The sequence below is a fragment of the Hyaena hyaena genome, unplaced genomic scaffold, assembly GCF_003009895.1.
Source record: "Hyaena hyaena isolate Hyena2069 unplaced genomic scaffold, ASM300989v1 scaffold_1082, whole genome shotgun sequence".
Lineage (NCBI taxonomy): Eukaryota > Metazoa > Chordata > Mammalia > Carnivora > Hyaenidae > Hyaena > Hyaena hyaena.
Genome location: NW_024081710.1, coordinates 99,714 through 125,288, shown reverse-complemented (window position 1 = coordinate 125,288; position 25,575 = coordinate 99,714). Strand labels below are relative to the sequence as shown.

Sequence of the window (25,575 nt, the reverse complement as noted above, 5' to 3'; positions counted from 1 at the left end):
CATATGTCATGGCGTCTTTCTAAAACCATTTTGTAACTGTGTGCTTATCTCTGGCAATGAGCATTGAGGTTCTTCATTTATTCATTCAACTAATATTTATTAAAAGTTTAGTATATTCCAGTGCCAGGTAATGAGAGAATAATCAACCTTCAGAGTCAGACAGGAAGGAAGAGGAGAGGAGGAAGGCCTAAAATAGAACAATAAGCCTCAAAGAAAGTAGAAAGGACAAAGGCAAGGACTGGAAATGTTTTTGAAATCTAAGATACATTTAAGGGATATAAGGAATGAGATGAGGAGAAAGTTGGAAAACCAGAAGTTTAAGATCAAGAAGTTGGCCACTAGAGTTCAAAGTTGCAGAAGTTTTAGCTAATGATGTTGCAGGAGACACTTAAGGGCATGGCTAACCCACGTTAGCAAATCCCAGAGATTAGGTTATTCTTGGGCTCGACTTCCATTCTCATAGATGCTGAAAGCACTTTCAACGATGATAGGATTTAGGGTATAGTAGGCCATGTAAGCAGGGAGAAAGTCCTCAGTGAATGTCCTATACTTTAAGAAGTATAAAATAATAAAAAATTGTGCATGGAGGCACAAGAGTATTGATCACATAGCATCACTGGAGAACTAGGAAAATGTCAAGTCACTTTCACCCAGGTAAATTTGGGCATGAGTTTCCAATTAAAGCAAGAAATCAAGGGGGAAATACTGTGAAGACTTCTCTTTTTTTTACTGGTTATATGCTGTAACACCACGTACTTGGTGTGTGTGTGTGTGTGTGTGTGTACTTGGATTTTACATTTCTTACCATATGTTACCAACTACTGATGTATTTTTCAAATCTCCTTAATTGCACCTTTTATTTCTATAATTGTACTGGGGGATAAGGACAAAGGTTTATTCATCTGTATAATCCATCTAAAATAATGTAGCAAACTTAAATTCTTCATAAACATGTCTTAGTTAAGAAATATATCACTGTTAGTGAGTGACCTTTAAATGTTACATTTCAAGTTACTAAAAGAGGTTAGAGACATTTTCCATGTTTTTCTTTTTTATAAGTTATTTTAGTGTTTAAAATATAATTTAACTGTATTAAAATGCAGAAATCTTCAGTGTACAACTTGATGCATCTTGACAAATATATACACCCTCGCAACTAGCATTATACCAAGGCCTACTCACACTGGCTCACAAGAGCTTCTGTGCACATCTCTTCCTGGTCTCACTTCAGTGATGTCACATTGGTAGTTTGAAATCTACCATGGTGACAGAATTTACAACATGGACATTTTCCTGTGCTTTAAAGTAGGACTTCTCCAACCTCAGCCTCCCAGAAAGCCAGGACACCACTGCTTATAACCATCAACCAGCTGAAAAAATACACTGCATGTACATAATTTCATGCCTCTTTCAAATTAATCCCTTGCTAAGCACTTTTTGTATTTCTACCACCATTGATTAATTTTGCCTGATTCTAAACTTTGTATGAATGAAATCATACAACCTGTGTTCTTTTCTTTCAGACTAGTTAAATTAGCATAGTATGTTTCACCTTAACATGTGTCACTGTGTGTATCAGCAGCATGTTCTTTATGGGTGTGTAATATTCCATTGTGTGAATATGTCAAAACTTATTTATCCATTCTCTTATTGACTAACATTTGAGTTGTTTCTTATTTGGGGTTTTTATGAAAAACTTATTTAAGATTCTTTTGTGCTCATTGTATGTGTATTCATTATGTATACATTCCACTTGAGTATATATTTAGGAGTGGGTGATAAAGGTACGTGTGTCAAATTTTATTAGACACAGCCAGAAAACTTTCAAAGTAATTGTATTTGCATCAAAAATCTGTGAGTTTGAAATGTCTGCATTCTTGCTAACAGTAAATTTGTGTTCCATGATATTTATTTATTTTTTTAAGTTTATTCATTATGAAAGAGAAAGAGAGAAAAAGAGGGTGAGCAGGGGAGGGACAGAGAGAGAAGGAGAGGGAGAATCCTAAGCAGGTTCCTCACTGACAGTACATAGCCCAACTCAGGGCTCAAACACGCAAACCTGTGAGATCATGATCTGGGCCGAGATCAAGAGCTGGACGTTTAATGAACTTAGCTACCCAGGCGCCCCACTATTTATTTTAAATCTAACCTTAAGATGTAGAACAGTTTACAACCCTCAGATTTTAACACCCAAAATTTAATTGAAAACTATGGCAGATAAAACTATTATTTTTCATAAATTTTGTTTACCTTCTTAATTTAATAGAATCAAACTATTTTCTTTTAAAAATAGAATTTTAAAAAAATTGTTATGTAATATTGCTCTGAAGATTATGTATCCACATTATATGCAGTAATAATTTTTTATCATGTGACATGACAAAGAAATCATGTTTTTTTTCAATTCTACTAAATGCTCTCAAGTATCTCATATTTATGTTCTATCTACACACCAAGAAAAAGTTAAATGAACAATGATTTTACAAGTTCAAGATACAGTTCTCATAAACTCTGCATTTTTAAAGTGTATTTATTTATTTATTTATTTATTCATTTATTTACTTATAGAGAGTGCACAAGCTGGAGAGGGGCACAGAGAAGAGACAGAATCCCAAGCAGACCCTGCTCCATCAGGGCAGAGCCCAATGAGGCGCTCAAACTCACAAACTGAGATTATGACCCTGAGCCGAGCTCAAGAGTTTGACGCTTAACCAACTGCACCACCCAGGTACCCCATAAACTCTGCGTTTTTATGTAAAAGGTTACATGTTCTAAATCTGAGGGAAGTGTCTGTATCTATTTTTGGGGGTGCTCTGTACATAGACATTTTGTTTTGATGATATGAGATTAACTTTGATCATTGAGTATTCTAGTCATCCTGAAGTCTTCTCCAGGGTGAGAAATTAATTGCAAGAGTTCAGGAAAGAGCTACTGATACCATCCTTATTCAGGTACAGAAAAAAATCACCTAAATTAGTAAAAAAATATATACATATCCCCCAAATTTATTATCTAAACTAATGTACACAAAAATATTTACTTATTATTTACCTAGACTTTTTTTTTTTCAGTTTTTAACCAACTGTTAGCAATATATCTTATTTGATTGACATTTTAAAGAAAATGTTGAAATGAAATACCATTTTTGCCAATAGGTCACTAGTTTGTACCTAGCAAGTATGAATGGTTTCTTTGTATTTTAGTGAATTATTCTGGTATCATGTAGTCACAGATGAAGTGATGGCATTTCTTAAATGACTTATTGAAGCAGTCTGAAGTCTTTTCCAATACTCCAACCATTCCTACATTCTAACATAACTTCCAAGAGAAAATACATTCCATTATATTCTCTTTTATCTTCCAACTATTTTAGATATCAGATTTTTATCAGTAAAATAGGCCACTGGAGACAAGTATAACAGATTTTTTTCCTCACTTGGAATCCAGCAATGTGCAAAAATATAGCAATTTTAAAATAAGATTTGAATCGGGGCGCCTGGGTGGCTTAGTCGGTTAAGCGTCCGACTTTCGCTTAGGTCATGATCTCGCGGTTCGTGGGTTCGAGCCCCGCGTCGGGCTCTGTGCTGACTGCCAGTTCAGAGCCTGGAGCCTGTTTCAGTCTGTGACTCCCTCTCTCTCTGACCCTCCCCTGCTCACGCTGTCTCTCTTTTTTTCTCTCCTAAAAAAAATAAAAAAAAAAATAAGATTTGAGTGATTAGGAATTGAATTGCAGAAGTCTCTTTTCATCTTTCTTTTTTTTAAAAGATTTTATTTTTAAGTAACCTCTACACTTAACATGGGGCTCAAACTTATAACCTTGAGATCACAAATCACACACTTTACCAACTGAGCCCATCAGATTTCCCTCCTTTGGCCTTTCTAAGTGGTTTCTTATGAGGCATCTTTATGATAAATAATATAGTTTTATAATAAGTAATATATAACTAGTAATATAGTAAGTAATACAATAATAGAGTTTTACAATAAGTAATATAAGTAATAAAATAAGTAATTTATAGATAGATACATTTGTTATGGGTCAATGGCTAGAAAAATAAAGGAAACTACTTTTAAAAAGTGAGTGGAGAGTTACAATGATACAAGGTTAATATTTGCTACAACTAAATCTTTTTTGAAGCTTTATCAAAGTTTTAATAAAACTTCACCGAACACCACAGAAAAGTTTAATTTTTCTATGAAGTTACCCAATATGTGAACATTGAACTTTCTATGGTGTTTTTATAGAAGCAAAACAATTATTAAATCATAAAGAAAATTGATCAAATAGATGTTTACTTCAAATGGTCATATTTATTTTATCATATCCTGTTATGCAATAAGTAACAGATTTTATCAAAATCCAAAGATAGTCTATAAAGGAGACTCTCATTATGGAATCACTGACAATTTTAACATTTGGATATTTTTAGGAAGCTTGTTCAAGTTCACCCAGCTAAAGACAAGAATAATAAAGGAAAGCCTACTTTATAATCAGTGATAGCCTTATCTGTGTCATGTGTCATTGCATTAATAAGTAAGATACTTTTCCATAAGAAAAAAGACATCACTACAGATCCTACTCATTGCCAAATGTGCACACACACACACACACACACTCACCCAGACACACACACACGCACACACATACACAGAGGAATATTATAAACTTTACAGCAATCCATATGAAAATTTAAGTCAAGTGGATACATAACTTGAAAACAAATTTTACCATAGCTGAGACAAGAAAATTAATATGAATGAATCTATACATATTAAATACTAAATTCCTTATCAAACTCTGTTCGAAAAATGAAAATTTCAGATCTTACTGGCTTTAGTGATAAATGTTTTCATACATTCCATATGAAAAATGAAGAGGGGGACCTGGGTGGCTCAGTTGGTTGAGCATCAGACTCTTGGTTTTAGCTCAGGTCATGATCTCACAGTAGTGGGATGGAGCCCTGCATTGGGTCCTACATTGAGAATGGAGCCTGTTTGCGATCTCCCTCTCTCTCTTTCTCTCTCCCTCTACCCCTCCCCTGTGTGTGTGCTTCACATGTGTATGCACTCTTTCTCTCTCTCTAAAAAAAAATGAAGGCAAAAATAGACATAAAAAAAGAAAAAAAACAATGAAGAACACTTTTCAACACATTGTATAGTTATTATGACCTTGACATCCAAACATGAAAAACAAACATTATCAGTAAGATATTATTATTATTCCATGAATGTGAAGATGGTTTAATATATATGAAAGGAATTAATATACTATATTAACATTAAAAGGGAAAATATAATATTTTTCAGAAATACAGATGTAGTGTTTGACAAAAGTCAATACTACTCATGATGAAAACCCATAGCCAATTAAGATTAAAAAGGATTACTCTTTATGTGATAAAGAATATCTACAAGGAAAAAACACTACAGTATATACTTAATGATAGTTACTGAAAGCATTACTGAAATCAGGAAGAGATAAGGATACTATATATCAATACTTTAATTCAACATTGTCGGGAAGATTTTGTCAGTACAGTAAGTAAAAGTAAGAGATGTGAAGATTGAAGAATAAATAAGCAGTTATTCCTCCCAGTTTGTATCTTTAGCACATAGAAATGCAAAAGAATCTAAAAAGAAAACATACAAATAGGGTAAATTCAGTAAGATACTGAAGACAATGTCAACAACTAGAATTCTATTCTATATATATATGTGTCAGCAAAAAATTATCAAAAATTGATTATAAGAATGATAACATTTACAATATCACAAAAATTTTGTTCCCAAGAATCCATCTAAAGGAAGGTGTGTGAGCTCTCTACACTAAAAACCGCAATGTTTTATTAAGAAAATTATTTGAGAAAAATATTTATTGGATGTCAAGTGTCTCAAAATTGATCTAAAGATTCAATATAATTTCAGTCAAAATCTCAATAGACCTCTGAAGAAAATCACAGAGGTCATACAATAGGTTCTCAAATTGACTAGGGAAAAAAAGTCTATTCAGCAAAGTATTAGAAACATATCAAAAGAAAAGATTAATGTTTTTAGTGAAAAAGCGTTTCTGAAAATAAGCTAAAAAACAAAATGAAGAGTTCAATTTTAAAATTATCAAATAATTAGTTTATAGTTGAAGAATCCAAGTGAGCATATAGTAAAAAATGCAATCTTAGGGGCACCTGGGTGGCTCAGTTAGGCGTCCGACTTCAGCTCAGGTCATGATCTTGCGGTTTGCCAGTTCGAGCCCCACGTCAGGCTCTGTGCTGACAGCTCAGAGCCTGGAGCCTGCTTCAGATTCTGTGTCTCCCCCTCTCTCTTCCCCTCCCCTGCTCATGCTCTGTCTCTGTCTTTCAAAAATAAATAAACGTTAAAAAAAATTTTTTTTAAATGCAATCTTACTCATAATTAAGTGCAAATTGAATTAATGCTAATATATTACTTTTAGCCATTAAATATACACATTAGCATTAAAAATACATAGTTTATGCTTAGTAATAATAACATTGAGTGAGTTTGTGAGACAGATCCTTTCATTTATCATTGGAAGTATAAATTGGCACAACTTTTAAAGAAATATTTATCAAAATTAAATTTGTAAGTATCCTTTGACAAATAAAATCCAGTTCTACTAAACTATATTATAGATATAATAAAACTAAGTTATTTGTATAGCTAACATTATTTATGACAGAAAAAAGCTTTAGTAATATAGAGAATTGGACAAATTAAAGGTGTAGCTCTATAATAGAATCCATATTGTTACTAAAGAAATTAATGTATTTATGTTTTGGTTCCTAAAACATTGAATAAAAAATATATAGGTATATATTTCTGGGCATAACATGATCCTTCCTTGAGCAATTATGAAAACACTTGAAACAGATGAAAAATAAGAGTCTCAGCAAAAAGCTGTAGCTATAGAACTACAAGAAAATAAAAATAATATGAATGAATCTATACATATTAAATACTAAATTGCTTATCAAACTGTTCGAAAAATGAAAATTTCAGATCTTACTGGCTTTAGTGATAAATGTTTCTAAACGAAATTCTAAAAATTAAAAATAAAACCATTAAATTAAAAAAATTAAATGTAATGAAAGGGGTCAACACTAGAATGGAATGGACAGAGAAAACAATCAGTGGTAAATAATATAAAATATCCAATCTTAACAAACAAATGTAAAGAGTAAACAGAGCCTCATGGATTCATAGGACTGAACAAAAGACCTATTATCCATGTCACCAGAGCCCCAGGAGGAGACAAGAAAAATATTTTTAAAAAAATGACTTCAAATTTATCAAATTTGACAAGAGACCTAAACCTGCAAACTCAAGAAACTGAAGAAACCCTTAAAAGCATAAACTAAAGAAAATCCATACCAAATAATATCATAATCAAACTTCTGAAAACTAAGATGAAGGGAAAATCTTGAATGCCGTTTAGAAGTGTAAAAATAATTAGACTGACAACAGATTTCTCATCAGAAACCACAGAGGCCAGAAAGTGGCAGTATATTTTCAAGTGCTGAAAACACTGTAAACCTAGAATTTTATATCCAGCAAAAGTATCCTTTAGGAATGTAGAGGTAATCAAGAAATTCTCAGGTAAAGGAAAATGAAGAGAATATGTCACTAGCAGACCTGCACTAAAAGAATGGCTAAGAAAAGTTCTTCAAAAAAAAGGTAAACAATAAAGAATCATAAGACATCTGAAAGAAACATTGAAAAATATAGGTAAATGTTATAGACTTCCTCTTCTTATTGTGTGCATATATGTGTGTAGATATACACAATATTACAAAACTACCCATATATCTTTAGTTTAAATGCCTCAACCTGATAGTTTGACAGTGAATTGTCTTGAAAGACACAGCACCCATCTGTATGATCTATGGATTCTATTACTTATTATCTTCTAAACTGAGACAAATGCTACATTATCTTCATTTTTCTTTTTTTATAAAGTTGTTTTGAGAGAAGACTTTGTAAACTATGAAAAAAATGTAAAATTCAATGATATAAATTATTATCATTATTTATCTTTAAAGCATGCTTTTGTTCAAAGATAATCTATCATGGAAATTATTGTGTTGAAGTATTTAAGAAGTACTGAGATTTGCAATTTATATTGAAATAAATAAAAAATCTAAGGGGATTTCTATAAAGGATAGAAATATAGGTAGTTATATGATAAATCAAGTATAGTAAAATGTTAATGGTAAGATCTAGGTGATGGATATATGAGTATTCACTATAAACTTATTTTAACTTTTATGTATTTTTAAAACTTGTCATAAGAAAGTTTTTGGGACAAACTTTAATATAAAATCTTAAATTCTTATAGATTTCAAGCAAATAAAAAAAATTACCTATGGTGTTACTAAGCAGATGATTGCATGATACATGACACTATATATTTTAGGCTACAACAACAATATTATATTCACAAGTGAAATTAAACACAAGATTCTCCCCTATGTATATGCATATGTTCACATACGTGCATATACACATTGTATATGCTAATGAGCAGACATATATGGTAATAAAACTCAATGTAATACAAACAAAATTAAAGTATAGGGTCTGTCACAAATCTATACTAGTGTTTTACTACCTATTTCGAGGTCTTCGGACAATTTAGTTGTGTTTTCTTAATATCTTCAGTATATGCTAATAAATAAGTTTATATCAACTATCTCAGGGAATCCAAAGTCAGATATTCTTCTTTTATTATAAAAGATCTGCCATAACACACACATCTCTTTTGTACTAGTTAAAATCTTTGACACCAGGTCCTTATAATAATTTTCCAAATATGGCAATTGTGACCAAAACTTCCCACTGCTTTACATAGTATTGATGGTAGAATCTGTGTTGTGTTAAGTGCATACTCAACTCGAAAAACTTTTGATACTTAGATCCACAAAAATCAAGTTAATTTTTCTGAGTCAAGTTATCTTTCAAGCAAAGAAAAATATATTCAAATTATTTTGCCTTCGAAAATGTTCCTCAGGACATTAACCTGTTTTTATAAAGCAATATTTAAAGAGGTAAATGTAAATGTGCCATATGGATTGCATTCCACTTGAAATAATCACATATTGGCAACTTAATGGAAAATGGGCTTGGAAACACTTTGGAATGTGTTAGGTACCAATATCAAGGCCTTTTATGACTATGGTTTATGGTTTCAGGTAACAAGCCACAGTTGGAGAATAGAATTACCATATATAGCAGGGGTGGCATTTCAGTGGTATGCATGCGTTAGAAAGGACTCAGTTTGAGACTCTTAAAATCTGTTAGTCTAGGAGAGTATATTACATTTCAGGAAAGGATTATGCTGGTCTAAAGTATCCATAGTGGACCCAGAAGCCTAGGTGAATTTAGTAAGTATGTAATTTAGTAAAGCCATCCACTATACCTTTCATTTATCGATTTATTCCTTTTATAACCCTTAATTAATTAGAGTTCTAATTAATTAGTCCTCTATGTTATTATTAGCTTAAAGGAATAAGGCAAAATAATAGATCTTGATTAAAATCCAATGATTCCAGAAATTCATAACTAAAATAGATGCTCTTGGTGCCACACCCATATTATCTTGGCACTTTTATTCTCACACCTGTCAGACTAATTTCCAACACCCAGTACCTGAATCTTTTTCTGGCCACCAAACTCCTGTCTGCCCATATGCAGTAGGCTAAAGACCTGGAAATGAATTCCACCTAAAAACGGTCCGAAACCAATCTCCTGCAGATGAGATAACACTGAAATCCACGTTCACAGATTCTAAAGTTCCCTATCAGGTTTAAGCTCCAGTTGCCCACAGTGCTGATTTTTTCCTCCCTATTTTGTTCTTCCACTCCCCTATTCATGTTTCCTGACATTATGCTACAAATAAGTGACTTGTCCTAGAATCCTTATCTTAGTATCTACTTCTTGGAAAGCCCAAAAAATAAGACAATAGGTATAGTAGTCAAGGTTCTCCAGAGGAACAAAGCCAATAGGATACATATACAAATATATTAGGGGATTTATTATGGAAATTGGCTCACGTGATTTTGGAGCCTGAGATATGCCTCCATATACTATCCATATGCCACAATATGCCATCTAAAAGCTGAAAAACAAGGAATGCTGGTGGTATCATTTCAGTCTGAATCTGAACACCTGAGAATCAGAAGCTCCAGTGTCTGAGAACAAAAGGTGGATATCTCAACTCAAGAAAGAGAGAGATAATTTGTCTTTCCTTTGCCTTTTTGTTCTAGTTGGGCTTTCATTGGATTGGATGATACCCACCTACATTGGTGAAAGGATCTTCTTTACTCAATCTAATGATTCAAATGCTAATCTCTTTTGTAAACATTCGCACACCCAATTCCAACATGGGGCAGGGGAGTTTTCCCACACTACCAAGTAATTCTCAGATACCAACTGGGTGTTCTACAATTCAACTCAATTCTGACATTATCTACTTGGAGATATCAAATTCCACAGGTTAAGGACTCAGTCCTACAAGACTACTCTTATAACACATAGACATACACACACACACACACACACACACACACACACACACACTTCAGAACTCAGTTGCAAGTCCATGTTGTCACATGTACTTCTAACCAACAGGTATAGCAGAGGTTCCAATGACCTCCTCTTTGGGTTTGATTAATTTGCTAGAGCAGCTTACAAAACTCATAAAAACATTTTACTAACTAAGATTACCACTTTATTTTAAAAGCATATAACTCAGGAACAGCCAGATGGAAGAGATGCATATGACAAGGTGTGGAAAAGGACAGAAAATTCCATGTCCTCTAAGGGCATCATGCTGCCCAACCCAAAAGTTCTCTGAACCCTATGCTTCTAAGTTTGTATGAAAGCTTTATTACATAAACAAGTTAATGAAATCATTGGCCTTCACAATTGAACTTAATCTACAGCCCCTATCCCCTTCTGAGAGGTAAGAGAGGATATGACTAAAGGTTCCAACCCTCTAATAACATGGTTGATTCCTTTCTGCATTCTTAAGTGAATCCAAAGTAGTCACCTCATTAACATCACAAGAGACATCTTTGTTACTTGCATCAATTAGGAAGTTCCAATAGTTTTAGGAGCTCTGTACCAAAAACAGAGGCAAACACCAATATAAATACATATATTTGGTCTTTGTCCTTTTCTGGCACATGGCTAAAATTATAACATCACACAGATACACCTGAAAATAATGTTTTACCAAGTATCTGGGCATCTTTTAGTCCAGAGAAGTTGAAACATAAAATTAACCAACACAATAGGTAAGGCAGGTATAGAAGCAAATAATCATTAAAAAATGTGGTATGACCCATAGTAAATATATCTAGCACCATGATGGGAATCAAAAGTAGATACTACATTTACTGGTTCAATTACCTCTAATTTACTCGGCACCGTTTTGTGGGCTCCCAAATGGTATATATATAAATAAGGCACTAAGGCACTTTCCAAGATATTTATAGTAATGTAAATTACTAACTGGTGACAGAGAAATCACTTTTTGCTTAGGAAGAGATAGAATGGAATGAGTGGAAAGAAGAGGGGATAAGGAGAAAGTAAGTATGGAAAAGAGGAAATAATGGAGGCTGAAAAATGTTACTGAGTGCAGACAACTTTGGAAGTGTACTTTGTGCCATGACTAATTTTTTCATAAAGAAACATGGTGACTCAGAATCTCAGAAAAAGGGCAGAAAGTTGAAAGGCCCAGAGTCACACCAAATGGCATGGTGATATAAGGGCAGCAGGTCAGTATGCTGAGAACATAGCATTAATGTGGGAGACCTGAGGAGGGTAACAGGAAAGGTATATTGGGGCAGGATCATGTAGACCCTTGCATACTACTTAAGAGTGTGGACTGCATCCTATGAACAATAACAATCTACCTACCTTAGGATTCCAATTGACATGCCCTTCTATCCTTCATAGTCTGAAGAAAGTCACTTTTGTACAAGCTGCCCTTGGTAGTGTGTCTTAGGTTCAATGGTCTCTAGAGAACTAGTGCAAAACTTCTGAATGCATTTGAGGATATGAGGTCTTTATTATATGCTACTTTTGGTTACAAGACTACCAAGTGTTTAAGGGTGCCTGGGTGGTTCAGTTGGTTGAGCATCCAACTTCGGCTCAGGTCATGATCTCATGGTCCATGAGTCCTAGCCCCGCATTGGGCTCAGAGCCTGGATCCTGCTTTGGATTCTGTGTCTCCTTCTCTCTCTGCCCTTTCCCCAGTCACTCTCTGTCTCTCTCTTAAAAATAAATAAAAATTTAAAAAAAGAGAAGAGTACCAAGTGTTTAAACTACAAAGGATCATAGGGCACGATGATTCCTACAAAAGAAATATCTACCTAGGACTTAGCAGAAACAAGACTGAGATACATATATCATAAATCCTAACCTCTTTTCAGTACACTAAATTTTTCCCTAACAAAACTATTTCAGTTAAAATAATTGTTTAAACTATGTTGTGTGTGGTGGTGTTTCTGAATACAGAGAATAACAAGCATTTTATTTCAAAACTCAACTCTCACAAATGAAACAAGGTTGGTCACATGTTGATAATAACTGATGATGGCTATGTGTACATGGGAGTTCATTATACTCTTCTATCTTGGTATATGTTTCAAATTATTCACAAAAAATGAAAAATTAAACAATCTCATAAAGAATGATAATTAGTTATCTGTAGCAGATTCTGTCAAGGTAGCTTTGTGGGTCTGGTATTCCAAGCCTCGTCGCTGCTCTCCTGTGCACCCTTCTTCAGAGTATTGCCTTTCTTTAGTTTACTACTTTGGGAGCCATCTTACCTGGCTATCCCTGAGAGGCTTTTCCCATTCCACCCTCAGCGGTGTTCATAGCTAATGACTGATTGGCAGGAAGAAAGTAGCAATAATAACTCTCTTATCTCTGGGCGAGAAAACCTTGGGTGCAACTCACATTTCAGGGCTGCCCATGGAATCAGTCTGAGGCTAGACTTCTCCAGTGGCCCCATCTCTGTCTGGCCTCTTCCTCTGTTCTATACTATATTCCTCATAATTCTCAAAGTTTCTCCTGAGAATACCTGCATGGTATATCATTTGCCAAATAATTTTTGTCTTAGATTCGTCTGGGGAACTCTGCCTTAAACAATTTTATTTTAAAGTTGATGTGGGGCGCCTGGGTGGCTTAGTCGGTTAAGCTTCCGACTTTCGCTTGGGTCATGATCTCGCGGTTCGTGGGTTCGTGCCCCGTTTCGGGCTTTGTGCTGTCTGCCAGCTCTGAGCCTGGAGCCTGTTTCTGTCTGTGACTCCCTCTCTCTCTGACCCTCCCCTGCTCATGCTGTCTCTATCTCTCTCCTAGAAATAAATAAAACATTAAAAAAAAAAAAATTTAAAAAAAAAATAAATAAAGTTGATGGGAATTAATCTGTTAATTAGAGCATTAGACCTTTTACAGCATTAGCATTAGGTCAGCTATCAGACTGATGCTGTGTTCTCTTATCTGTGTCAATCAATTCTGTGAACATTGCTTTCCTTTGAATAATGAGAAAATTATTTCCCAGTCTATACAATATGATATTTTGAGGAGCAAATCAGATTGTGTACATGAAAACACTTTTGGATATGGAAAGTTCTATACAATATGATTATATTCCTTAGCTATTTTTATTATCTTCAAAAAGTTGCAAATTGTCTGACATCTAGTTATTAATACATTACTGCATTCTATAAATTATTTTAAGTCAAACAGAAACTTGCTGTAATATGCCTCATAACTAGACTGAATTTTCTTGGTTACTTCAAGCCTTTCATTTCTGCCTGTGTTTTCCCTGACAAGACACTGACACTAGACCTAAAATTGAACCTCTGATGGAAATGTAGTCCCATTTTATCTATAAAGGGAGCACATTTTCATTTTTCTTTCCAGGAGTGAAGAAATGTTTGGTAAATTGAATGTTAACATCTTACAACTTGTATGAAGGGAAAACAAAACAAACCAGGAAGAACCTAGTTAGTTATATGCTGTAATAATAATGTCCATCATAGAACATGAGCTTTCTTTTCCAGAATGTTGACTGAAAAGACAGATACTTATTACTCTACAAGTAATAATCCAGCAATAGAAGTACTCACATAACAAAGACGGTAATGCCTGACTAAAGGTAATTGCTGCAAGGTTGAAACAGTGCATGAAATATAACCTGAATGAAAACAGTAGAAGGAAGAATCTATGCTTATGTTGAGTCCCTACTGCTCAGAGCATCACTTTTTTAAAAAAAAGAGTGTCATTGAATTGTTTCATTCAAGGACCCATTAATCTAGCATAATGTTCTTTTCTCAGAAATATTGTTTGGGGAAAAGAAAAAAAGGCTGTTCATAATTAGTATTTTCCTCCTTCTCTCTTTCTTTATATGCATAGTTTAAAAAAACTATTACCCTTATTTACAATTACTATCTTAATAGGTATATCTTTCACGTATGGCTTTTCTGAAATATGTGTGGAATTACTTTAAAATATCCAAAACAGAATCCAAATTATACATTCTCCCTCTCTTGTGATACATCTGAAAAAAAATCACTCAAAAGCAATATCTAGTGATCTTCTGTGGCTGGAAAGTAGGACATATTAGTTAGGTGCCAATATAGCTTAAAGTAATACATTTCATGAAATATATAAATATTGTGTTTTATTTTGTTTTCTATTGTAGTTCTCAGCAGAGCAACACAGATAAAAGATAAAGGGCCAGAAATGATTTCCTCATGTTTCCCATGGAAACTGACTTCTCAATGGGGAAAATTTAAATATTGATGATTCCCAAAAGTATACTGAGCATATGGAAAGAAATATAAGAGTTCATTGTTTTGAAAATCTGCTTTGCATACTGAAGTGGCTTGATTTAAATAAACATTTGAAGTTTGAGCAAGAACGAAAATTAGCATAGGCAATGGTATAGCATAGCAATTTCTAGGAGGATGCCTGTAAAATTTTTTGGAAGGTTGCTTATAAGATGTTATTAAGTATAGATAATTGGCCAGATGGAAGTGTGTGTGAGTGTGTGTGTGTGTGTGTGTGTGTGTGAGAGAGAGAGAGAGAGAGAGAGAGAGACAGAGAGAGAAAGAGAGACTCAATCTCAAACTATTTTATTTTCCAATCCAACTAAGGTATCAAGACTGAATTTATCTCAAACTATTATTTTTTTCTAAAGGAATTATTGAAATGCCTTGCTTCCTTTGGTTATAGATAAAATAGTTTATTACTGAAATAAAAGGTGTTTTCTTAAGTGAATGAAAATAGGTGGAATATGGGTAGGGAATGAGAATAATATTCCATTGCTGATGAAATAGAACCATCTGAACAAGGTTAGGTGTGGTTTTGAAAGTGGCTGTTTCCACAGGCTCATAGTTAAAGACTGGCTTTAAGCAAAAGCAAAGATCTTCTAGACACAAACATTTAAAGGCAGTGTCTTCCAGTGTCTCAGTGCACAAACCCCTACATAGCCACAAGCCCATGTCCATGTGCCCAAAATAAGAAAACCCTCTATAGGCACTGTGCTTGCTGTTTATTTCTCAAATGAGCTGCTACTTTTTTTTACCATTTACTCTGTCATCAACCTGGAGGCTTACTCTAACACACTGAGCAAGTCTTTGCTCTTCCTCCAGCCCAATTAGGGAATGGAAAAAAATTTAAAGGAAAGATAATGTAAAATGTTACATTTAAAGCTCTGGGATTTTTATCTTTGCAGTTGTACTCCTCCCAAATGAAATCATAATGAATCAAGTTAAGAATGTTAGTGTCATTTTTAAGAAAACAGAGAAATGCAAAAAGAGAAATTTTAACCCCAGCAGATTCTTTATTCAGAATATTTTCCAGCCTTTGAACACTTTCTATGGTAGACCTGACGTCAATTTTTCATTAGTTCATTTCCAAACTGAAGTCACCAAGGCATGCCTGAGTAAGATCTGTGATTGTTTCATTGGTGATTAGGTAATGCTGTGACAAATTTGTTATCTGAAGTACTATTGATTAATACACTAATGATATATTCATTCAACTTTCTCCTAAGGACTTAATAAAATTTATATTAAAATTTTATACTTTATAGATATTAGAAGTCTTAAAGACTTTCAGACTTCTGCTTCTGGGAAGATGAAGTAGATATACTTTCCTATTTCTTCTGCAAAGTACAACTAAGAACATTGGATATTATATATAAAACACATGACTCTGAAAGTTGAAGAAGAGAAAGCAGAATATTCAGGAGTGGGGGTATGGTGAGTTCCTTGTGTTTCTTTTTTGTCTCATATATACCAGATTTGCAGCTGAAGAAGCTGATAACCCAGAAACACCAATGGGTACAGGCAAAATAAATAAACAAAAATCAATGAAAACTACTCTCTCAGCCAAAGGGCAAGGTAAGAAGCAACATAACAAAGGAGCCCGTTTCAGCCCTGGAGCCTGTTTCAGATTCTGTGTCTCCCTCTCTCTCTGACCCTCCCCTGCTCATGCTGTCTCTCCTTCTCTCTCAGAAATAAATAAAATATTTTTTTTAAAAAAGAAAATATCCTTCAGAAATGAAGGGGAAATCAAGAAATTCTCAGATAAGGAAAAACTAAGAATTTGTTTCAACAAATCTAAACAAAAAGAATGAATATAGTAAGTTATCCAAACAAAAGAGGAAATGATAAGAGGCCTTAGAACATCAGGAAAGAAGAAAACACAGTAAGCAAAATTATGAGTAAATGAAGAAGACTTTTTCTTCATGAATTTTCTAAATTGTTCAATAATTGAAGTGAAAATTATAATACCATCTGATGTAGCTCTAAATTAACATAGAGGAAATGATTAAGACAATTATAAATGGACAGGGTAAAGGAATACAATGTCAGGAATAGTTCCTATACCTCACTTAAACCGGTAAAATAGCAACTGTAGACTGTGTTATTTATATATAATGTTATACACAGAGTAACCACTTAAATAAAACTACATGAAGCAATTCACTAAGAAAACAATATAGATATATCAAAATAATTATAAAATGTATTTAAATAACCTGCAGGAAAGCAGGCAAACAAACAAAAAAGAGAAACAAAAATCTAAGAGAATGAACAGAAAACAAAAATAAAAACCCATAAGAGACTTCTGAGGAAAATGGCAGAGTAGGAGGATGCAGGTTTATCTTGTCTCACAGATACAATGAGACAACACCCGCATCAGTGCAAATAACCAACAAAATGTACTGAAGACTGGCAGAAAAGACTCTCCACAGCTAAATTCAGAGAAGAGATTGTGTCAAAGAGGGTAGAAAGGGCCTGGATACAGTCAGAAGTCAAACAGACCAGTGGGACTATATGTAGGAGGGAGAGGTATCATGGCCGTGAAGAGGGGAGAGAAGTAGACCCCCACAGAAGGCACCTCAGACATGGGAGAACAGCACTGGGAATACAAATCCCTGTAATATTTGGCTTTGAAAACTAGAAGGACCTAACTTTGTGAGTTCTTACAATCAGTGAGAGTTAACACCTGGAACTTAAAAGTCAGTGGCTTCGCTCAGAGAGAACCTGGAGGGCAATAAGAAACTGAGTCCTAGGGGCGCCTGGGTGGCTTAGTCGGTTAAGCGTCCGACTTTCGCTTAGGTCATGATCTCGCGGTTCGTGGGTTCGAGCCCCGCGTCGGGCTCTGTGCTGACTGCCAGCTCAGAGCCTGGAGCCTGTTTCAATCTGTAACTCCCTCTCTCTCTGACCCTCCCCTGCTCACGCTGTCTCTCTCTCTCCTAGAAATAAATAAAAATATTTAAAAAAAAAAAAAAAAAGAAACTGAGTCCTTGCCCTTAAAAAGATAGCATAATAAACAGTCTCCCTGAGACACAGCATAGAAGTAACAGTTTGGAAAATACCTGGGATATACAGGAAAGAGACTTATTTACTAATTTCAGAGCATATGCTAGAAGGGTAGGGATCTTTTGGAGGCTTCCTCAAGAAAAAAAGAGCTAGTCGGTGCTATTTCCCTCCACCACCCTCACCCTCACCTAGAAATACCAGTAGCTATGGGAACCAGCACAACACAAACACTCTCCACCTAGCTTCCTAACAGTGCAACATGCCCTCTCCTCCTCTTCACGGTAGCTCCTGTGGCTTTACCCTCATAACATGGTTGGCCTCAGCAGGAGATTTTCTGGTAAGCGGCAGCTCCCTTCCCACAGCAGACCTTTATGGACTTTGCTGGCATCACACACCCATCCCCTATATTCTCCTGTGGATCTACCCTCTCCAATAAGCCCTTCACAGAGCCCATCCAAACTGGTACTATAAGCCTGGCAGTGTGCAAATAGCACCAAAAGAGGTCAGCACCACTCCGAAGTGACTCCTGTCCCAGAGAGAGAGGAAGATAACCACACACATCAGTTTGACTTGGCCTCAGCAGTGGGCTGAGGGTAGACATCTAGTCTAACTGTAAGACCCACTCACAAATAAAAGCTTCTCAGGGACAGCACAGGGAAAGCTTTCTGCAGTTCAGTGTTACTATAACCCTGGTGAATGCACTATCTGACTCAATTCAAGCCCAAGGTGGTCTCAGACCACCCTACTAACAACACAGGGATCAAACCCTGCCCATAGCAGGCAAAGAGAGCCATTGAAGATGACTGGAATGAAATGCAGTTCAGCCACAAGTATGGCATGCAACACACATAGGAGACACCCCTGAAGCATCAGATTTGAGTGAACGGGGGTCACTGCACAGTAGGGCAACTACAAGACCTCTTCTTCATAAGACCACTCTTTCAAAAGCAGGAGACATAGCTGACTTTCCTAACATGGAAACAGACACAGAAGTCTAGTCAAAATGAGGAGACAGAGGAATATGTCCCAAATAAAAGAATAGTACAAAATCATAGAAAGAGAGTTAAATGAGACACATAAGTAAGATGCCTGATAGGAAATTTAAAATAATGGTCATAAAGTTATTCAATGGAGTTGAGAAGAAGGAAGACCTCAGCAAAACCCTCAACAAAGATACAGAAAACATAAAAAAAGAACCAATCAGAGATGAAGAACTCAGTACCTAAAATAAAAAAATACACCATTGGAATAAATAGTAGACTAGAGGAAGCAGAAGAACAGATAAGCAACCTGGAGGACATATAATGGAAAGCAATCAAGAGGAATGAGAGTAAAATAAAAATAAAAAACAAAAATGTACCAAGGGATGTACCAATCCCAGCAACATCATTATCTGGGATTCCAGAAGAATAAGAGAAAGAAGGGAGCAGAAAAATTGGTGGAAGAAATAATTGATAAAAACTTCCCAAATCCAGGGAAGGAAATAGAAATTTAGATCCAGGAGGCATAGAAAGCTCCCAACAACTTCAACCCAAGGAGGGTCACACCAAGACACATAGTAAATGAAATGACAAAAAAAGAAATTTAAAAGCAGGAACAGAAAAGAAATCAGTTAAATATAAGGGAAACTCCATAAGGTTATTGGTGAATTTTTCAGCAGAAACTTGGCAGGCCAAAAGTGAGTGGCATGATATATCAAAGTGCTGAAAGAAAAAAAAACCCCTATAACCAAGAATACTCTATCTAGAAATGCTACCATTCAGAATAAAAGAAATAAATAGCTTCCCAGAAAAAAAAGTTAAAAGAACTCATGACTATTAGACCAGTCTTTAAAAAAATGTTAAAGGGGACTTTTTGAATGTAGTGAAAGACCATAAAAAAGAATAAGGAAAGTAGGAAACAAAAAAGCAGTAAAATTAAGTATATCTATAAAAATTAGCCAAAAGATTCACAGTATAACACCGTATACCTAAAACATGTGGATCGGAGAGAAAAAAGGGAAGAGTCCAAATTTAAGGGACTATCCAGCTAATAGAGACTGTTATATGCATAATGTATTAAATATAAACCTAATGATAGTCAGAAATAATAAACTAATAATAGATACACAAAAAAATAAATAAATAAAGAGAAGAATCCCAGTATATCACTAAAGAAAGTCAACAAACTGTGAGAAAGCAAGAGAAGAAAGGAGTAGAAAAGAACTGCAAAAACAACCATAAAACAAGTAACAAAAAGGCATTAAGGACACGCCTATCAATAATTACTTTGAATGTAAATAGACTAAACACTCCAATCAAAAGATATTGGGTTACGGAATGGACAAGAAAGTAAGACCCATCTATATGCAAAAGACTCATTTCAGACCTAAAGACACATTAAAAGTAGAGGAATGGAAAAGCATTTATCATGCAAATGGAAGTGAGATAAAGACAGAGTATGCTTATATTGGCGAAAATAGATTTAAAATAGAAACTTTAACAAGAGACAAAGAGGGACAGTGTATAATCATAAAGAGAACAATCCAACAAGAAGATATAACAATTGTATGTGTGTGTGTGTGTGTGTCCAATATGGAAGCACCCAAATACATAAAGTAGCTAATACAAACATAAAGGAAGTAATCAATAGTAATGCAATAGTGGTATGGGACTTTAATTCTTCATTTACATCAGTGGATAGATTACCCTAAGAAAAATATCAACAAGGAAACAGTGGCTTTGAATGACTTATTTGACCCAATGGATATAACAGATATGTTAAGAACATTCCATTCTAAAACAGCAAAATACATTATTTTTTTCAAGTGCACATGGAAGATTCTCCAAAATAGATCATATGTTAGGCCACCAAACAGGTCTTAACAAATTCAAAAAGACTGCAATCATATAATCAATCTATTCCAACCATAAAACCAAGAAGCTAGAAATTAACCAGAAGAAAAAATCTGGAAAGAACAAAATATATGGATGTTGAATAACGCTAATAAACAATGAATGGGTCAACCAAGAAATCAAAGAGTAAATAAAAATATACATGGAGATAAATGAAAATGCAAACATAGTGGTTCAAAATCTCTAGGATGCATAAAAAACTGTTTTAAGAGGGAAGTTTAAAACAATACAAGCCTATCTCATAAAGCAAGAAAAATCTCAAACAACCTAGCCTTAAACCTAACAATTAAAAAAAGAAGAATAAACAAAACACAAATCTTAGTAGAAGAAAGGAAATAAATATTATAGCAGAAATAAATGAAATAGACACTAAAATATAATAAAACAGATCAATGAACCCAGGAACTGGTTCTCTGAGAAGATTAACAAAATTTATAGGACTTTAACTGGATCAAAAAAAAGAGAGAGGGAGAGAGAACTCAAATAAACAAAATGAAAAGTGAAAGAGGAGAAATAGTAACTGACAACACAGATACACAACAGATGGTAAAGGAATACTATGAAAAATGATATGCCAACAAACTGGATAACCTAAAAGAAATGGATAAATTCCTGGAAACATATAACCTTCTAAAACTAAATCAGCATGGTATAGAAAATTTAAACAGACCAATTAGCAGCAATGAAATTGAATGAGTAATCAAAAATTCCCAACAAACAAATGTGAAAGACCAGATGGCTTCTAGGTGAATTCTAACAAACATTTAAAGAAAAGTTAATATCCATTCTTCTCAAGCTATTAAAAAAAAAGGTGGGGGGGAAGGAAAGCTTTGAATTTCATTCTATGATGCCAGAATTACCCAGAAAACCAGATAGACACTGCAGAAGAAGTGGCTACAGGCCAACATCTCTGATAAACATAGATGCAAAAACCCTTGAAAAAATATTACCTAACTGAAACCCACAATATGTTAAAAAAAATCATTTACCACACAATCAAGTGGTGTTTATCCCTGTGATGCAAAGGTGGTTCAATATTCACAAATCAATCAACGTGATACATCATATCAAGAAGAGAGATAGTAAAAACCTTATGATCATTTCAATAGATGCAGAAAAAACATTTGACTAAATACCTTACGCATTTATGATAAAAAAAAAAAAAACCTTAACAAAGTAGGTTTAGAGGGAATATACTTCAACCTAATAAAGGCCATTTATGAAAAACCCACAGCTAACATTCTTCTTAATGCTAAAAATACTGAGAGCTTTTTCCCTAAGATCAAGAACAAGACAAAGATGTGCACACTCACCTATTTTATCAACATATTACTGAAATGCTAGCCATAAGAATCAGACAAAAAAAAAACAAAAAAAGAAAGAAAAAGAAAATACATCTAAATCGGTAAGAAAGATGTAAAACTTTCATTATTTGCAGATAACATGATACTATATGTAGAAAACCATAAAGAATCCATGCACACACGCTCGGGCGTGAAACCTAGTAGCACCGATAAATAAATTCAGTAAGGTTGCAGAATATAACATTAATATCACAGGGACACCTGGATGGCTCAGTTAGTTAAGCATCTGACTCTTGATTTAGGCTCAGGATGTCCCAGGTCATGAGATTGAGCTCAATGTGAAGCTCCATGCTAACTGTAAAGCCGATTTAAGATTCTCTCTCTCCCTCTGCCCCTCTCCTAAACTCATGCTTTCTCAAAACTATAAATAATAAATAAAGAGATTAAATAAATAAGTCAAATTAATATCAGAAATCCACTGCATTTCTATACACTAATAATTAAGTAGCAGAAAGAGAAATTAAGAAAATAATCCCATTTACAATTGCACAAAGAACAGTAAAATACCTAGGAACAAACTTAACCAAGAAGGTGAAAGCCCTATAATCTGTAAACTAAAACACATTGATGAAAGAAATTGAAAGAAACACACAAAAGAGGGGCGCCTGGGTGGCTTAGTCGGTTAAGCGTCTCGCTTAGGTCATGATCTCGTGGTTCGTGGGTTCGAGCCCCGCGTCGGGCTTTGTGCTGACTGTCAGCTCAGAGCCTGAAGCCTGTTTCAGTCTGTGTCTCCCTCTCTCTCTGACCCTCCCCTGCTCACGCTGTCTCTCTCTCTCCTAGAAATAAATAAAAAAATATTTCAAAAAAAAAAAAAAAGAAACACACAAAAGAACAGAAAGATATACCATGCTCATTGATTGGAAGAACAAATATTCTTAAAATGTCCTTACTCCAAGCAATCTACAGATTTAATGCAATCTCTATCAAATTCCCAACAGTATTTTTCACAGAACTAGAACAAATAATCCTAAAATGTGTATGGAACCACAAAATACCTCAAAGTGCCAAAGCAATCTTGAAAAAAGAGAACAAAACTGGAGGTATCACAATAGAAGATATAAAGATATACCACAAATCTATAGTAATTGAAACATTACAGCACTGGCACCAAAATAGACACACATGTCAATGACCCAGCATAGAAAGCCCAGAAATAAACCCATGATTATATGATCAATTAATCTTCAACAGAGGAGGCAAGAATACACAATGGAAAAAGACAATGTCTTTAACAAATGATATTTGGAAAACTAGACAGCAACATGCAAAAATAATGAAATTGGACCAATTTCTTATGCAAAAATAAACTCAAAGTGGTTTAAAGACTTAAATGTAAGACCTGAAATCATAAAAATCCCAGCAGGGAGGAGAAGCAGAAATTTGTCCAACATTAATCATAGCAACATTTTTCTAAATATGCCTCCTGAAGCAAGGGAAACAAAAGCAAACATAAACTATTGGGACTACATCAAAATAGAAAACACTTGTACAGCTAAGGAAACAAACCACAAAACTAAAAGACAACCTATTGAATGGGAGAAGATATTTGCAAATGACAAACCCCAAATGAGTTAGCACCAGAAATATAAAAGAACTTATGCAACTCAACCCAACCCTAATAATCCAGTTGAAAATGGGCAGAAGACATTTTTCTTCTGAACAGACATTTTTTCAAAGAAGACATCCAAGTGGCCAACAATTACATAAAAAGGTGTTCAACATCTCTCATGATCAGGCAAATGCAAGTCAAAACCACAATGAGATATCACTTCACACCTGTCTGAATGCTTAAAATAAAAAACACAAGAAACAACAAGTATTGGCAAGGATGTGGAGAAGAAGAAACCCTCATGCACTTTTGATGGGTATGCAGACTGGCTCATCCACTGTGGAAAATAGTACAGAGGTTCCTCAAAAAATTAAAAATAGAATTACCATATTACCCAGGAATTCCACTACTGGGTATATATCCAAAGATGATGAAAACACTAATAAAAAGGATATATGCACCCTTATGTTTATTGCAGCATTATTTATAATAGCTAAATTATGGTAGCAGTGCAACCATTGTTAATGAATGGACAAAGAAGATGTGGTATATATACACAAATTACTGAGACATAGACAAAAAAAAATGGAATCTTACCATTTGCAACAACATGTATGATCTAGAGGGCAGACTGCTAAGTAAAAGAAGTCAGTCAGAGAAAGACAAATATATATGATTTCACTCATATCTGGAATTTTAAAAATAAAAAAAACAAGATAAAAAGGAAACAAACCAAAAAGCGGACTTTTTAACTATTGAGAAAAAATTACCAGAAGGGAGGTGGGTGCAGAAGATGGGTGGAAGAGGTGAAGAGGATTGAGAGTACACTTATTGTGATGAGCACTGAGTAATGTACAGAATTGTTGAATCATTATATTAGTCACCCAAAACTAATATAACACTGAATGCTAACTATACTTGAATTAATTTTTTAAAGATATATTAAAGCCATCACAAATGAATAATTGCATTAAATGTAAATTATCTAAATGTAGAAATAACAAAACAGAGTATTGGTCAAGTAGATTAAAAAATCATTACTTAAATATGTATTGTCTATAAGGAGCTGACTTAAAATATAAAAATATAGGGCAATTGAAGTAAAAATAATGGGGAAAGATCTATTATGAAAGGATTAATTAAAAGAAAGCAGGAATAGCTAAATTAATATTGCATAAAGCATACTTGAGAGTGCAGAAAATTAACAGAAGCCAGGAGTTTATACATTATGAAGAAAAGCAAGAAAGCAGGAAAGAAGGAAAGAAAGAAGATAAAAGAAAAAAGAAAAGAAAAGGGAAGGAAGGAATGAACGAAAGAACAAAGGAAGGAAGGAAGGAAGGAAGGGTGATCGAAGGTGGGGGGGGAAGGAGAGAAATCCACCAACCAGACATACAATTCCAAATTTGTATGTATCAGAAAACCAAAACTGCAAAGCATGTGAAGCAAAACTAATAGAAATGAGAGGAGCAATAGCAAATCACAATTATAGCTGATGACTTCAACATTCTCTTCTCAACAATTGTAGAGTCAACAAGGATATACAAGAACTCAAAAACACCATCAACAATCTAATAACAGTATAATGTGTATTTTTTTTCTAAGTGACCATGGCATGTACACCATGATAATTTATTTCCTGGGCCATAAGGCAAGAAACTTAAAAGAACTAAAAATCATAGAGTGAGATTCCTGAGCACAATGGAATCAAATTAGAAATCAGTGAAAAGAAGTTAACGAGAATATCTCCAATCCTGGAAACTCAACAACATACTTCTAAATACACCTTGAGTCAAATATCTAACTAAGATAGACCTGAGAGGCAAACTTATAACACTGAATGAATACATGAGACTAGAGTAAAAATCTCAATTCAGTAATCTAAGTGCCTACCTCAAGTACCTAAAAAA

The 25,575-nt window shown here is 34.4% G+C and overlaps 1 long non-coding RNA gene across 3 annotated transcripts; it reads left to right on the top strand.

Annotated features, from left to right (window-relative positions):
- The first annotated feature begins 1,311 nt into the window (after positions 1–1,311).
- LOC120223960 lies at positions 1,312–16,288 on the top strand. Of its 3 annotated transcripts, none has more exons than XR_005526425.1 (3): positions 1,312–1,389; positions 14,088–14,182; positions 16,124–16,288. It is a non-coding gene; the product is annotated as an uncharacterized LOC120223960 (long non-coding RNA). The 3 variants fall into 3 exon arrangements; XR_005526424.1 differs by lacking the exon at positions 1,312–1,389 and adding an exon at positions 2,697–2,728; XR_005526426.1 differs by lacking the exon at positions 1,312–1,389 and adding an exon at positions 2,828–2,951.
- The last annotated feature ends 9,287 nt before the right edge of the window (positions 16,289–25,575 follow it).